This window comes from Crotalus tigris, unplaced genomic scaffold (assembly GCF_016545835.1).
Source record: "Crotalus tigris isolate CLP2741 ecotype Arizona unplaced genomic scaffold, ASM1654583v1 scf7180000017536.10889498, whole genome shotgun sequence".
Taxonomy (NCBI): Eukaryota; Metazoa; Chordata; class Lepidosauria; order Squamata; family Viperidae; genus Crotalus; species Crotalus tigris.
In genome coordinates this window covers 9,622,235-9,638,933 of record NW_024096460.1, presented here as the reverse complement: position 1 = coordinate 9,638,933, position 16,699 = coordinate 9,622,235, and positions in this window count along the sequence as shown.

Sequence of the window (16,699 nt, the reverse complement as noted above, 5' to 3'; positions counted from 1 at the left end):
AAAAGATTGGACAATCATTTGTTCAGATGTCAACACTGCAAATACTGTATATTCTTGCTTTGACAATATGCAGAACTTTCTGGTATTTTTGGGGTTAATACAGAGCAGAAGAGGGTGGGGGTAAAGCCCGGGAAAGAAAGAGGAAGGAAACCTTTGACCTTCACACTAATTGGATAATGTGATATATGACGCCTAATTTAGGGAGGGAACATGCTGATAATTAAACTGCTCAGAGGAAGAGAACTTAGATCTTAAGCATAGACTCCGTTATGCCTGTGCCGACATTTTGAATCAATAAAAGACTTTTAGGGAAATCTATGCCTGGAAGTTCTTTGAAGTGTTTCTTTAGCTGGAACCATAATACCAGGATGATGCAAAGACTCCTGCTTGGGCAGGGGGTTGGACTAGAAGATCTCCAGGGTCCCTTCCAACCCTATGATCCTATGACCGGGGAATTAAAGTCCACACATCTTAAAATTGCCAAGTTTGAGAAACACTAGTCTATATTACATTACATCTTCTATTAGGTGGTAATAATAGACACCAAAAACATTTTATGTACAGGTAATCCTCAATTTACAGCCATTCAAAGTTACAACGGCACTGAAAAAAAGTGACATAACTACTGTTTTAGATTTAGGACCATTGCAGCAAACTCATGGTCACATGATCAAAATCTGGGCACTTGGCAACTGGCGGGTATTTATGATGGTTACTATGTGATCACCTTTGATGACCTCCTAAGAAGCCAAGCCAATGGGGAAGGCAGATTCATTGAGCAACCCTATTCCTAACTGAACAGCAGTGATCCACTTAACAATTGTGGCAAAAAAGGGCAAAGCTCACAACAAGTGTCTCAATTAGCAACGGAAATTTGGGGCTTAGTTGTGGTCATAAGTTGAGGACTACCTGTATTGGTTCCTCCACTTATTTTAGCCCAGAAATTCTATCCCCCATTGTTAAGTTCATCGATTTGGATTTTTGAGCAGGAGTGAATTTTAATTCTACTGCAGTCCCATTGCTGTTGGGATCACTCTTTTTTTTTTTTAAGAACAAAGTTTATCCATCCGTTGCTCTTTTCAAATGAGATTCATTCTTTTTTGTTCTCCACATCCGAGCATTAGCCTATAGACAGCAAAGCCCATGAGTCAATGTTTTTTCCAATTTTTCATGGAGTGGTTTATCATACCCAGAAGGAGGGTGCTCACACTTTGTGTTAGTCTTTCATCAAGGTTTTTATTCCCATCCCTCCATTTAAAGCCTTCCTAATCAAGCTCACCACGGTTTGGCCAAATGTCATGGTCCCAACAGATGAAACTCTTCAAAAGAACTTCGAGGCATTGCTTACCTTAAAGAATCTTTATTTTGAGTAGCATAATATCGGCACTGCATAGTGGAAGCCAAAAACTGAATTCCCCTCCCCTGAGCACATAGTATCAAAGCACAATTCTCTCCTCCAATTAACAGTCATAAATCACATTCCCCAATTAGCTTGAAGCCCCGGCTTCCTATCCAGTTCTCCAGCCGCCAATTCCTTATCAGTTCTGGTTACAATAACCTTGTTTCTCACGCTAGGTTTAGTGTTGTTGTTTCTAGCTGGACTCTCGTTCACATCCCCCTCCCTCCCAGCATCATCTAACTCTAAAAGCAAAAGGTAAAAGATGGCTACATTTCCATCTGTTGTCAAAGCAAAAACATGTTGGCAGTGTTTATCATACCCAGAGGGAGGGTACTCACACTTTGTGTGAATCTTTCATCAAGGTTTTTATTCCCATCCCTCTATAGGTCTCCATTTAAAGCCCTCCTTATCAGGCTCACCATGGTTTGGCCAAACTCATTCCCACTGTTTCTTTGTAAGAAGCTGCAGCCATTCTCAGACCAACAGACCATGACCAGGAGACTGGGAATTCTAGTCCCACTTAAGTATGAAAGCCAGATGGGTGACTTTGGCTCAATCACATGATAACAGTATTCCAATATCTCAGGGGCTGCCATAAAGAAGAGGGAACTAAGCTATTTTCCAAAGCACCTGAAGAAGCAACGGGTGGAAACTAATCAAGGAGAGAAGCAACCTAGAACTAAGGAGAAACTTCCTAACAGTGAGAACAATTAATCAGTGGAACAGCTTGCCTCCAGAAGCAGTAAATGCTTCTGGAAGTTTTTAAGAAGAGACTGGACAGCCATTTGTCCGAAATGGTGTAGGGTTTCCTGCCCGAGCAGGGTGTTGGACTAGATGACCTCCAAGGTCCCTTCCAACTTTACTACTATTATTACTATTATTATCACCAGGAGACTGGGAGTTCTAGTCCTGCCTTAGGCATGAAAGCCAGCTGGGTGACTTTAGGTCAATCACCAGAAGAGTGTAAGTTCTAGTCCCACCTTAGGCATGAAAACTGGCTGAATGACTTTGGCTCAATCACCTGGAGACTGGGAGTTCTAGTCCTGCCTTAGGCATGAAAGCCAGCTGGGTGACTTTAGGCCAGTCTCTCTCTCTCTCTCTCTCTCTCTCTCTCTCTCTCTCTCTCTCTCTCTCTCTCTCTCTCTCTCTCTCTCTCTCTCTCTCTCTCTCTCTCTCTCTCTCCCTCTCCCTCTCTCTTTCTCTCGCAGCCCAACCAACCTTACAGTGTTGTTGTTGCAAGGAAAATAGGAGGAAGAAGATGTTTTGGATAGGTTCACTGCCTTGAGTTAAAATAATAAAGGCGGGATGTAAATAAATAAAAATGAAATGAAATTTTTTTTCCAAGTTGCCAGACTTGGTTGGTAAGACTTGGCTCAGCCTGCACTGACGTTACAAGGCTGCGTTGGGGCCATCTGCTTCACATCCCTGCTCTCTTTGGCTTCACTTTTCTTAGCTCTTTTCGCCAACATTAAGCAAAGATGCACCAGGCAGAGGGCAACATGACGAACCAATTGTTAATGCAAAAAGCGAGCTGCAGTGCGCAGCCTTCATTTCTTCTGATCTTTACTTGGGAGAATTAGCTGTCGTCATGGTGTAAATTGATATCGAAAGTCATTGTTTTCCTACTGGATGGAACAGGAGAGGGGATACGAAAGGGCACAGAAGCAGCACTAAGTTGATTCTTGTTACTGTTTTTGCTATTTTTCTCAAAGCTGCCAGCATTCAATGAGAACGTGAGAAGAATGCTGAAAACACTCCACAACACAGGAAGATGAGCCGAGGTCCGTGAACAGCCTCAAACTTTTGTCGTGACTAGCTGTAGGGGTTTTTTGTGGGGTTTTTTTTTTTTAGTTTTCAAGGTTTTAACAAGTCCTTCCTATGAATTGAGCACAAAGACTTGGCTGATAACATAATAACTGTTATTGCCTTAATATTTTCGCAGCACGTATAGAGGCTTGCTGTAAACATTTCTGGCAATTATCATCTTCCATAACAGCACGTAGTTGTTGTTGTATGAAGAAGTTAGATCTGGCCTTGGGAAAGGAACAGTGAACCCTTAAAAGGGGGGGGGGGGAGAAAAGATTGCTCAGATGAGAAACACCAAAGAAGCTCACAATCACTTCACTTTAAAAAAAAAATGCTATAAAAATCTCCAAGAGATTTTCAAGGATCCTTTCCTCGACCCTGCAACAATAAACTTGCATTCCTAGAATATCTGCAACTTCTGTTTCTTGAAGGAGCAATATAATGATTAATGTTGAAAAACTATCCATGATTCGTGTTACTCCTAATGTGTGAAAAGCTGGCATTGTATAGAATGTATAGAATGCCTAGAATATGTGATGTTTTTAGGCAAACAGTGAAATGTCTGTGTTATTTTAATATGCTGCATACTTTCCCTAGGCATTGTATATAATATCTAGGACTAGAAATTATGCTGAATAACAAGAACTGTTTAGGTAAAATAATAATATTATTAATAATAATAATGCACTACCTTGACGTGGTTGTGGGGCTTGTGTACTCTGAGGAAGATGAGAGCTATGCCAGAGGTTCAACCATACTGGACAGGTCTCATCAGAGGAGTCAGACAAAGAGTGTCTCTCCCATAAAAAATATGGTGAGACGCAAATTTCAGAATGCCATACCGGCTCGGACGTCGCCCGGGTTAACAAGGTCCGCACTAGATATTGGAGTTCCTGGATATCTGGTGAAAAATGGGTTACAGGACTCAGGACTGTTGGCTGAGCAACCAGGGCTAGCAGCTGCAGAACTACTGGAAGAAAAGGTGTTTACCCGTCGCAGATACACAGTGATGGAAAACAAAGAAATAATGATCTGTTACTACAGATCAAGTCCAACAAGGCGAGGATATCTAAAACGAATGCACCAATTCTGGAAAGAACAACATCCAGAATCAGAAATAACAGAACAGAGACTAGCAGATCAACGCCGATTTATAACACGAAATAAAGTATTTACAGAAACAGAATTGGACGAACTGCAAAGGTTTACCCAGGGCAAAGAAATCAAAGCCTTACCAGAAGTAATTCAGAATGTAGAGGCAAACCAGGGGGAGTTGGCAGTGAAGGAATCCAGCAGAGATATACAACTGTTCTCATTTGGAAACCAGGCACCTCTTCCTCAGGAAGAACAAAACCCTCTAACTAAAGAAATAAAAGAATTGAAACAAAGAATAACTGAGCATCTAGAACAGCACAAAAACAACAGAATAAGGCTGCCTGCATTGAAGCTTGTTCCAAAGAAACAGCTAGCACAAGCATTAAAAGATGCAAATACTGCAATAGCAAGTATAAGCACCAATTCAAGCACACCAATTAATGTACAGCACAGCTGCAGTTATAACAGAATACCTGGGATGTAAAATCAACAAAAAAGAAAAACAAACAAACAGTGCACCACAAAAATGGAAGGTTAGACTAGAAAATAAGATCAGCAAGTTAAGATCACATGCAAGCAAGCTAGAACAGATGAAAGAAAAGAAGCTGAAGAACAAGAAGACCAAAGAATACCTAATCAAGAAATACCACTTAGAAACAAGGAAGATCAAGGAAGCACTGGAAATAATAAAGCAACAAATAACAGCTATAGCCAGGAAAATCAGTAGATATGAAGCTCGAATTGCAAACTATAGGCAGAACCTCCAATTTCAATCCAATCAGAAACGTTTCTACCAATCCATCAATGGAGAAACTGCAAGGAATCAGTCAGTACCTGACAAGGAAGAAACAGTGCAGTTCTGGAAGCAGATATGGGATAACCCAAAGAAATACAACAAGGATGCAGCTTGGTTAAAAGAGGTGGATGCAAATAAAACAGAAGTTGAAATGAAAGAACTAGTAATAACAACAAAAATGGTAGAAAAAAGAGCAAAGAAAATCAAAAATTGGTCAGCACCAGGTGAAGATGAACTGCATGGGTTTTGGTTGAAACATCTAACTGTTATACACCCACTCATTGCCACAGCAATTCAACAATATACTACAAGGAGGAGAAATTGAAAAGTGGCTAACAACTGGGAAAACCTACCTAATAATGAAAAATCCAGCAAAAGGGGCAACACCAGGTAACTACAGGCCAATTACCTGCTTACCAACAACTTTCAAATTACTAACTGGTGTGGTAGCTGATGCAGTACAACAGCATCTAGTTGAAAACAATCTCTTTCCACCTGAGCAGAAAGGAAACCGCCCCAATAGCAGAGGAACAAAAGATCAACTCCTAATAGACAAAATGATCTTGGAAAACTGCAAGAGAAGGAAGACCAACCTGAATGTGGCATGGATTGACTACAAAAAGGCATTTGACTCTCTGCCACATGATTGGATAATCAAGTGCCTAGAAATAACAGGAGTAAGTAGAAACATCAGAAAATTTGTGCAAAGATCGATGGCACAATGGAAGACACAGTTGCAGATCAATGGTGAGAAGCTGGGAGAGGTTAATATCAAGAGAGGAATATTTCAAGGAGATTCATTATCACCATTACTATTTGTTATTGCACTGTTTCCTCTGTCAACAATACTGAATAACTCAGGACATGGCTATCAAACATCAAAAACATCTGCCAGACTATCCCACCTCCTTTACATGGATGATCTGAAGCTGTATGGAAAAACATCATCTGAAATAGAATCGCTGCTCAACACTGTCCGTATATATAGCCAAGATATTGTAATGGAGTTTGGCTTGGACAAATGTGCCACACTTACTATCAAACAAGGAAAAATAGTGAAAACTGAAGGAATCAAGATGCCCCACGAAAATAACATTAAGAGTCTGGATGAGGAAGAGTACTACAAATACTTGGGTATCCTTCAAGCTGACAACATCAAGCACACTGAAGTCAAGAAAAAGATTAGAGGTGAATACATCAAGAGAGTGAAGAAGATCTTAAAATCCAAACTCAATGGAGGAAATACCATAAAGGCAATCAACACCTGGGCAATCCCAGTCATTAGGTACACAGCTGGAATAGTGGACTGGACTCAAGCAGAACTAAAAGCAATGGATAGGCAGACCAGAAAAATAATGACAATGAATCATGCCCTTCATCCACGCAGTGACATTGATAGACTTTATCTACCAAGGCAAATAGGTGGGCGTGGAATGCTACAAGTACATCAGATGGTTGAAGAAGAAAAAATGGCTTTGGAAGAATATCTGAAGAACAATGATGAAGATGCACTGAAATTAGTATATCAGGAAGGCTTACTAACTACTGGAGAGACCAAACTGGCCTACAAGAAAGACCAAATGAAGAACAGAATAGAGGCATGGGAAGACAAAGCACTACATGGCCAATACATTAAAAAAATAGCTGGGAAAGCAGATAATAATAAAACCTGGCAATGGCTAAGAGCAGGAAAATTGAAGAAAGAGACCGAGGGATTAATTCTGGCTGCACAAGACCAAGCCTTAAGGACAAATGCATACAAAGTCAAAATTGAGAAGACAGCAACAGACAGTAAGTGCCGCCTATGCAAAGAAGCTGAAGAAACAGTGGACCACTTGGTAAGCTGTTGCAAGAAGATTGCACAGACTGATTACAAGCAGCGGCATGACAAAGTAGCAACAATGGTGCATTGGAAGATCTGCAAAAAATATCATTTGCCTGTAAGCAAAAACTGGTGGGATCATAAAATAGAGAAAGTCATAGAAAATGATAAAATTAAACTGCTCTGGGACTTCAGAATTCAAACAGACAAGCACCTGCAACATAACACCCCAGACTTAACAATTGTCGATAAGAAAGACAAAAAAGTCTGGATAGTGGACGTGGCAGTGCCTGGAGACAGCAGAATAGAAGAGAAAGAACTGGAGAAGATAACAAAATACAAAGACCTACAAATAGAAATAGAAAGACTGTGGCAAAAGCAAGCAAGGGTAGTACCAATAGTCATAGGCTCCTTGGGTGCAATCCCAAAACAACTGGAGCACCACTTGAACACCATTGGCATTGACAAATTGCTATTAGTCAATTGCAAAAGGCGGCCTTATTAGGAACTGCTTCCATCCTGCGACGATACCTATAATACCATCAAACATCTACTTCTGCCTATCCCAGGTCCTGGGTAAGGACTCGATAGGTAGACAAAATGCCAAATCCAGTCTGAACATCTGGCTGACTGTGCGATGATTGATATAATAATAATAATAACACAACAACAACAACAACCCCCAGTGAGGCACTACCTTGACGTGGTTGTGGGGCTTGTGTATTCTCAGGAAGATGAGAGCTATGCCAGAGGTTCAACCATACTGGACAGGTCTCATCAGAGGAGTCAGACAAAGAGTGTCTCTCCCATAAAAAATATGGTGAGACGTAAATTTCAGAATGCCATACCGGCTCGGATGTCACCCGGGTTAACAAGGTCCACGCTAGATATCGGAGTTCCTGGATATCTGGTGAAAAATGGGTTACAGGACTCAGGACTGTTGGCTGAGCAACCAGGGCCAGCAGCTGCAGAACTACTGGAAGAAAAGGTGTCTACCCGTTGCAGATACACAGTGATTGTCTTCTCTCCCCCCCTTTCTGCCTACTACGTCCTTCGTTAGGGGGGTGCCGTTCTCTCCTAATCTCACCATACGCCTCATCCTTACTGCGATCGGATCTCTTCACCCTTTGTGATCATAACTGGGGTACTCTGCCCCCTTCCCTACAGTCCGCACTCCCATCTTCCTCCACGGGTACCACCCCCATCTGATTGACATCCAACTCAACAGCCCTAACGAAGGACGTAGTAGGCAGAAAGAGGGGGGGGGGGAGAAGACAATTACCTTCTGAAGCAAAAAGAACCCCACTTAGCCCCAGGGTCAACGAGGAAAATACTTACAGTAGAGTAGGGAAAAGGGATGGGAAAGAACCACACATTGACGTAAATGGTGTATCTAAGATACGGCACGATCCGCTGTGCCCGATGACACGTTCTAGAAGCCGGATGCAGGCAGCTAACACCTTATATAAGGCTTCTCCCCGGTGACTACTTTTAAACCCTGACGATGTCGGGTGTCCCCGACGAAAGCTTGGTTCATTAAACTTTTTTTGCTATTTATTCTCTTGGTAATCAGTATTTATTGTATCTTACCATATTATATTTATATATATATATATGTTTTCTGAGGTTTTCGCGGGTATTTGTATGTAGGTCTTTGGTTGTTCGGGTTTTCTCCCGCGTAAAATTGGAAGTGTCTTGGCAACGTTTCGACGAAGTCTCATTCGTCATCTTCAGGCTGGTGTTTTCAGCTTCGTGCTTTGAGCAGCAATGTGTGGTCTTAGCTGTTTCTTCCTTTTAACTGCCAGTGGGGGTATGAACTGATTGGGTGGGAGCTTGGCTGTGTTCTGATTGGGTGGAGGTGTGTTCTGAATGGTTAGGGGCTTGGCTGTGCTCTGATTGGCTGGGGGAGTGTTCTGTTTGGTTGTGCTCAGGTTAGTCTGAGTTGCAGAAGGGTTTAAGATTTTGGGCTGCCTTGCTATTTTTTGGCTTCGCGTTCGTGGTCGTGCCTCATCTTCATGGAGGGTGTCAGTTTGCTTCATGTATGGATTGGAGGGGTTTAAAGTGGCTAATGATGCAGCTGTGGTCTGGCTTCTGGTTTGTGGTCGTGCCTCATCATCGGTGTGGCTTTGGGTTTGTTTTTTGCGTGGATGTGTGGTGGTGACATCCTGTGTGGTTTTTGTGAGTGTGGGTCTGGTATCATTTTTTGTGTTAGGGAGTCGTTTGTCAATAAGGGCGGGTTTCCAAATGGCTGGTAGGCGGGAGGTTCATGTTCACGCGAAGCAAAAAAATAGCAAGGCAGCCCAAAATCTCAAACCCCTCTGCAACTCAGACTAACCTGAGCACAACCAAACAGAACACTCCCCCAGCCAATCAGAGCACAGCCAAGCCCCTAACCATTCAGAACACACCTCCACCCAATCAGAACACAGCCAAGCTCCCACCCAATCAGTTCATACCCCCACTGGCAGTTAAAAGGAAGAAACAGCTAAGACCCACACATTGCTGCTCAAAGCACGAAGCTGAAAACACCAGCCTGAAGATGAACCCGAACAACAAAGACCTACATATATATATATATTATATATATATATATATATATATATATATATATATTATATATATATATGTAGTCTTTGGTTGTTCGGGTTTTCTCCCGCGTAAAATTGGAAGTGTCTTGGCGACGTTTCGACGAAGTCCCATTCGTCATCTTCAGGCTGGTGTTTTCAGCTTCGTGCTTCGAGCTGCTCGAAGCACGAAGCTGAAAACACCAGCCTGAAGATGACGAATGGGACTTCGTCGAAACGTCGCCAAGACACTTCCAATTTTACGCGGGAGAAAACCCGAACACCCAAAGACCTACATACAAATACCCGCGAAAACCTCAGAAAACATATATATATATATATATATATATATATATATATATATATATATATATATGTGTGTGTGTGTGTGTGTGTGTGTGTGTGTGTGTGTGTGTGTGTGTATGTATATATGTATTTATATATTTACAGCAAATTAGCTAGACAGGTCCATCATACATCATGAGGTAAATTGTCAGGTAAATCACAGAACAGCATACAGAGCACACAGAAGGAAAAAAAAGGCGGGAAAAAGGGAAACGCCCCCTCCACACCCACAGCAACCAATCACGGTGCAGATTGCCTCACGCAGGAGCCAGCCCTCTCCAATCAATCAACTACAACTGTGTGTTCTGGATCATTGTACAACCCCAATGTTCCAGCTACTAAATTTAAATATCTTAACACTTCGTAAGCAAAGAAATGGGAAGACAATGCAACAATTGCTCCGGACTGGACATTCGAAGAAGATTTGTATATTTTTGCCAGACAAAATTATTCTAGGGTCCTGCTTATCATCTCATGAAGAAGGACCATGGAGTTCTAGTGGATGATCACTTAAATATAAGCCAGCAGTGTGCAGCAGCAGGCAAAAAAAGCTAATATAATCCTTGGTTATATAACAAGAGGCAAAGAATCAAAATCCTGTGAAGTATTAATACTGCTTTATAAATCCTTAGTAAGGCCACACCTGGAATAATGTATCCACTTTTGGTCACCACATGACAAAAAAGATGTTGAGATGTTAGGAAAAGTGCAAAGAAGAGCAACTAAGATGATTAAAGGCCGGGAGACAAAAATATATGATGAATGGTTGCAGGAATTGGGTGTTGTTGTTAATTGCGAAGTCGTGTCCGACCCGTCGTGACCCCATGGACAATGTTCCTCCAGGTCTTCCTGTCCTCTACCATCTTCTGGAGTCCATTTAAATTCACACCTACTGCTTCAGTGACTCCATCCAGCCATCTCATTCTCTGTCGTCCCCTTCTTCTATTGCCCTCAATCTTTCCCAACAGTAGGCTCTTCTCCAGTGAATCCTTCCTTCTCATTAGGTGGCCAAAGTACTTGAGTTTCAACTTCAGGATCTGGCCTTCTAAAGAGCAGTCGGGGTTGATCTCTTCTAGGACTGACCAGTTTGAACTCCTTGCAGTCCAAGGGACTCGCAGGAGTCTTCTCCAGCACCATAGTTCAAAGGCCTCAATTCTTTTGCGCTCAGCCTTTCTTATGGTCCAACTTTCACAGCCATACATTGCAACTGGGAAAACCATGGCCTGGACTATACGCACTTTTGTTGGCAGGGTGATGTCTCTGCTTTTTAGAATGCTGTTTAGATTTGCCATAGCTTTCCTCCCCAGGAGCAAGCGTCTTTTAATTTCTTGACTGCAGTCCCCATCTGAGGTGATCTTGGAGCCCAGAAAAATAAAATCTGTCACTACCTCCCATTTCTTCCCCATCTATTTGCCAGGAATTGAGAGGGCCGGATGCCATGATTTTGGTTTTCTTAATGTTGAGTTTCAAGCCAACTTTTGCACTCTCCTTCTTCACCCTCATCAAGAGGCTCTTTAGTTCCTCTTCACTTTCTGCCATTAGAGTGGTATCATCTGCATATCTTAGGTTGTTGATATTTCTCCCGGCAATCTTAATTCCAACTTTTGATTCATCTAGCCCTGCCTTTCTCATGATGTGCTCTGCATATAAGTTAAATAGGCAGGGCGACAGTATACAGCCTTGCCGGACTCCTTTCCAATTTTGAACCAATCAGTGGTTCCGTGTCGGTTCTCACTGTTGCTTCTTGACCTGCATATAGGTTTCTCAAGAGACAAATAAGATGGTCTGGTACTCCCATCTCTTTAAGAACTTGCCACAATTTGTTGTGATCCACACAATCAAAGGCTTTTGCATAGTCAATGAAGCAGAAGTAGATGTTTTTCTGGAACTCCCTAGCTTTCTCCATGATCCAGCGTATGTTGGCAATTTGATCTCTAGTTCCTCTGCCTCTTCGAAATCCTGCCTGTACTTCTGGTAGTTCTCGATCCACATACTGCTGGAGTCTAGCTTGTAGGATTTTAAGCATAACTTTACTAGCATGTGAAATGAGTGCAATGGTGCGATAGTTTGAACATTCTTTGGCATTGCCTTTCTTTGGAATTGGAATGTAAACTGACCTTTTCCAATCCTGTGGCCACTGTTGAGTTTTCCAAATTTGCTGGCAAATTGAGTGTAGCACTTTTACTGCATCGTCTTTTAAGATTTTGAATAGCTCAGCTGGAATACTGTCACCTCCACTAGCTTTGTTGTTGCTCAGATTTTCTAAGGCCCATTTCACTTCACATTCTAGGATGTCTGGTTCGAGGTCAGTGACCATCTCATTGTGGTTATCTGGGATGTTAAGCTCATTCTTGTATAGTTCTTCTGTGTAGTTTTGCCATCTCTTCTTAATCTCTTCTGCCTCTGTTAGGTCTCTGCCATTTTGGTCCTTTATCATGCCCATCTTTGCATGAAACGTTCCCTTCATATCTCCAATTTTCTTGAAGAGATCTCTGGTCCTCCCTATTCTGTTGTTTTCTTCTATTTCTTTGCACTGTTCATTTAAGAAGGTATTCTTATCTCTTCTAGCTATTCTCTGGAATTCTGCATTCAATTGGGTGTATCTTTCTCTTTCTCCTTTGCCTTTCGCTTCCCTTCTTTCCTCAGCTATTTGCAAAGCTTCCTCAGACAGCCATTTTGCTTTCTTGCATTTCTTTTTCTTTGGGATGGTTTTAGTTGCTACCTCTTGTACAATGTTGCGAACTTCCATCCATAGTTCTTCAGGCACTCTGTCTATCAGATCCAGTTCCTTAAATCTATTTGTCACCTCTACTGTATATTCATCAGGAATATGATTTAGTTCATACCTGAGTGGCCTAGTGCTTTTCCCTACTTTTTTCAATTTAAGCCTAAATTTTGCAACGAGAAGCTCATGATCTGAGCCACAGTCAGCTCCTGGTCTTGTTTTTACTGACTGTATAGAGCTTCTCCATCTTTGGCTGCAGAGCACATAGTCAATCTGATTTCTATGTTGACCGTCTGGTGATGTCCATGTGTAGAGCCGTCTCTTGGGTTGTTGGAAAAGAGTGTTTGTTATGACCATCGTATTCTCTTGACAAAATTCTATTAGCCTGTGCCCTGCTTCATTTTGTACTCCAAGGCCAAACTTGCCTGTTATTCCGGTTATCTTTTGGCTTCCTACCTTAGCATTCCAATCCCCCATGATGATAAGGACATCATTTTTTGGTGTTAATTCTATAAGGTGCTGTAGGGCTTCATAGAACCGGTCAATTTCATCCTCTTCAGCACCAGTGGTTGGGGCATAGATTTGGACTACTGTGATATTGAATGGTTTGCCTTGGATTCGAATTGAGATCATTCTGTCATTAGGAATTGGGTATGGCAAGTCTAAAGAAAAGAAGGACTAGGGGTGACGTGATAGCAATTTTTTTTTTTGAGGGGCTGCTCCAAAGTGGAGAGGTCAACATATTTTCCAAAGCACCAAAAGCAAGATAAGAAACAATGGATGGAAACCAGTCAAGGAGAGAAGCAACCAGGAATTAAGGAGAAACAGCGAGGACAATTAACCAGTGGAACAACTTGCCTCCAGAAGTTGTGGGTGTTTCATCACAAGAGGTTTTCAAAAAGAGACCAGACAGCCACCTGCTAGAGAAGGGGGTTGGACTAGAAGACCTCCAAGGCCCCTTCCAGCTCTATTCTGATTGAACTTCCTTTTTCCTATGCATATTGCATTGATGCTTGACCCTGGGGTTTTATCTTTACTGAAGGCTACACTAGGTCATCTATGAAGCCTAGTTTAATTAATTTCACCTGCTGTTTTTCTGCCATCCTCCTAACTGCATTAATCCTCCTGTCAATTGATGTATTAACGGAATTTTAAAAAAAATGGATGAAAAGAAAATTGAAATATTTTATACACATTGTCCTCAACTTATGACCACCAGCCCTAAACTTCTGTTGCTAAGCAAAACATTTAACTGCATTTCGCTGCCTTTTATGACCCTTCTTGCCACTGTTGTTAAGTCAATCACTGCAGCTGTAAAGTTAGTAACAACGGTTGTTAAGCGAATCTGGCTTCTCCACATTGGCTTTGCTTGTCAGAAGGTCGTAAAAAGGGATCACGTGACTGCTGGACACTGCAATCGCCATAAACATGAGTCAGTTGCCAAGGGTCCGAATTTTGATCACATGACTGCTGTGTGAAAAATGGTCCCTTTTTTCAGTGCCATTGTAACTTTGAACGGTCACTAAACAGAACTGTTGTAAGTCAAGGACTACCTGTACAAGTGACATTGGCCATTACATTGACTTTGCTTTTCAGAAGGTCGCAAAAAGGAATCACGTAACTCCGGGACACTGCAATTGTCAGAAATATGAATCAGTTGCCAAGCATCCAAATTTTATTCACCTGACCATGGGGAGGCTGCAGTGGTCATAAGTGTGAAAAACAGTCATAAGCAGTGGTGGGATTCAAGCAGTTCGCACCGGTTAGGCAGAACCGGTAGCTAAATTTTGCTGAGTTCGGAGAACCGGCTGAATGCACACTGCTTCCGGAAGTCCAGTCTAGGCCTTGGAGGTCTGGAGAAGGCCTCCCAGGCCTAGAACGGCCCACCAGAAGCACATGGATGCCACTTCCGGAAGTCCGTTCTAGACCTCGGAGGCCCAAGCCTGCATCCAATAGGGGAACTGGTCATTCAGGTATTTGAATTCCACCACTGGTCATAAGCCACTGTTTTCAGTGCCATTGTAACTTTGAAAACGGTCACTAAATGAACTGTTGTAAGTTGAGGACTACCTATAACTACAACCTGCTGCAGAACATCAAAAAAAGATAATACAACAGTTGTTGGATTAGTCGATAACTCCTTTAAATCAAGCCTATCCAAAAATGATACAAGAATTCTAAATTTGTGGTATTCTCTGAGCTTGGTGGTGTTCAAGGATGCTGCAGCGCATTTGTGCTTGTCTGAAATATGTTCTTACACAATTCCTTCTGTAGGTAGTTGGGTTGTTACTTTGATAGGGGAGCACTTGGTTGGCATTGATTGTTTTTTGGTAGACTTGCATTCCTAATTTGCCGTCATTTCCTCTGAGGAGCTCCTGAATTTAAGTTTTACATGAAGCCAAATGAGACATTTTGAGATTGCTATTTTCCTAAGTGTGTTACACAGCTTGACATAATCAACACAATCAAAGGCCTTTATATAATCAGCGAAGCACATAATAATTTCCTTTGGTATTTGTTCCCTGGCTTTCTCTAGTGTCGATCATCTAACACTCTCTGCAGTTCCTACAGTTCATTTAGGAACTGTTTTAAGTTATAACAGCACTGGAAAAAGTGACTTACGACCATTTTTCACACTTATGACCTTGGTAGCATCCCTACGTTCATGAGATCAGAATTCAGATGCTTGGCAACTGGTTCATACTTATGACCGTTGCTGGGTCCCAGGATCACGTGATCCCCTTTTGCAACCTTTTGACTAGCAAAATCAATGGGGAAGTCAGATTCACTTAACAACCGGATTACTAATATAGCAACTTTTCAGGGCTGTTTGTAAGTTCAGACGGTCACTAAACGAATGAGAGTAAGTCAAAAGTTGTTGGCCAATGTCGCTTGTACAGATAGTTCTTAACCTATAACAGTTCATTTAGTGACCATTCAAAGTTACAATGGCACTGAAAAAAGTTACTTATAACCATTTTTCACACAGCAGCCCCACAGTCACATGATCAAAATTCGGACACTTGGCAACTGACTCACGTTTATGATGGTGGCAGTGTCCTGGGGTCAGATTCACTTAACAACAATATTACCAACTGAACAATTGCAAATATTCACTTAACAACTGTGGCAAGAAAGGTCATAAAATGGAGCCAAACTCACCAAACAAATGTCTTACTTAATAACAGAAATTTGGAGCTCAGTTGTGCTCCTACGTTGAGGACTGCCTGTACATATGCTCGGAAACACACCCTGTAACTGAGCATATGCTGCTAAATTTCAGTTGCAAACTGTCAGCATCATATCGCTTCCTTTACACACACACATGCACAATTAAGATTTGAAACAGGAGAATATGTTGAAATGTTCATCTCTCACATACAAACACCAATATACTTCTGGTCTTCACGAATAAAAAATTTGGATGAGCAGGAAAATTGTTATAATATATAAAATTAATTCCGTACATTAGTTGGGAAGGCTGAAGAAAGTCTAGGCCAGGGATAGGCAACCTTGGCCCTTTCATGACTTGTGGACTTCAACTCCCAGAATTCCTCAGCCAGCCATGCTGAGGGGAAAGGGAGAGATTTCCAAGCTGAGCCATGCTGGCTCAAGAATTCTGGGAGTTGAAGTCCACGAGTCATGAGGGGGCCATAGTTCCCCCATGCTGGCTCAGGAATTCTGGGAGTTGAAGTCCACGAATCATGAGGGGGCCATAGTTCCCCCATGCTGGCTCAGGAATTCTGGGAGTTGAAGTCCACGAGTCATAAAAGAGCCAAGGTTGCCTACCCGTGGTCTAGGCCTTAACATGGGATCATTGCCAACAAAATACAGGTAGTCTTCCACTTACAACAACAATAGCCCAACATTTCTGTTGCTAAGCGAGACAGTGGTTAAGTGAAGTTTTCCCCATCTTATGACCTTTCTTGCCACAGTTCTTAAGCAAATTATTGCATTCGTTCAGTTAGTAACACACGGTTGTTAAGTGAATCTGGCTTCCCCATTGATTTTGCTTGTTAGAAGTTCTCAAAAGGGGATCACATGACCCCGGGACACAGCAACTGTTGTAAGTACATGACAGTTGCCAAGCGCCCGAATTTCGATCATGTGACCATGGGGATGCTGCAATGGTTATAAGTGCAAAAAC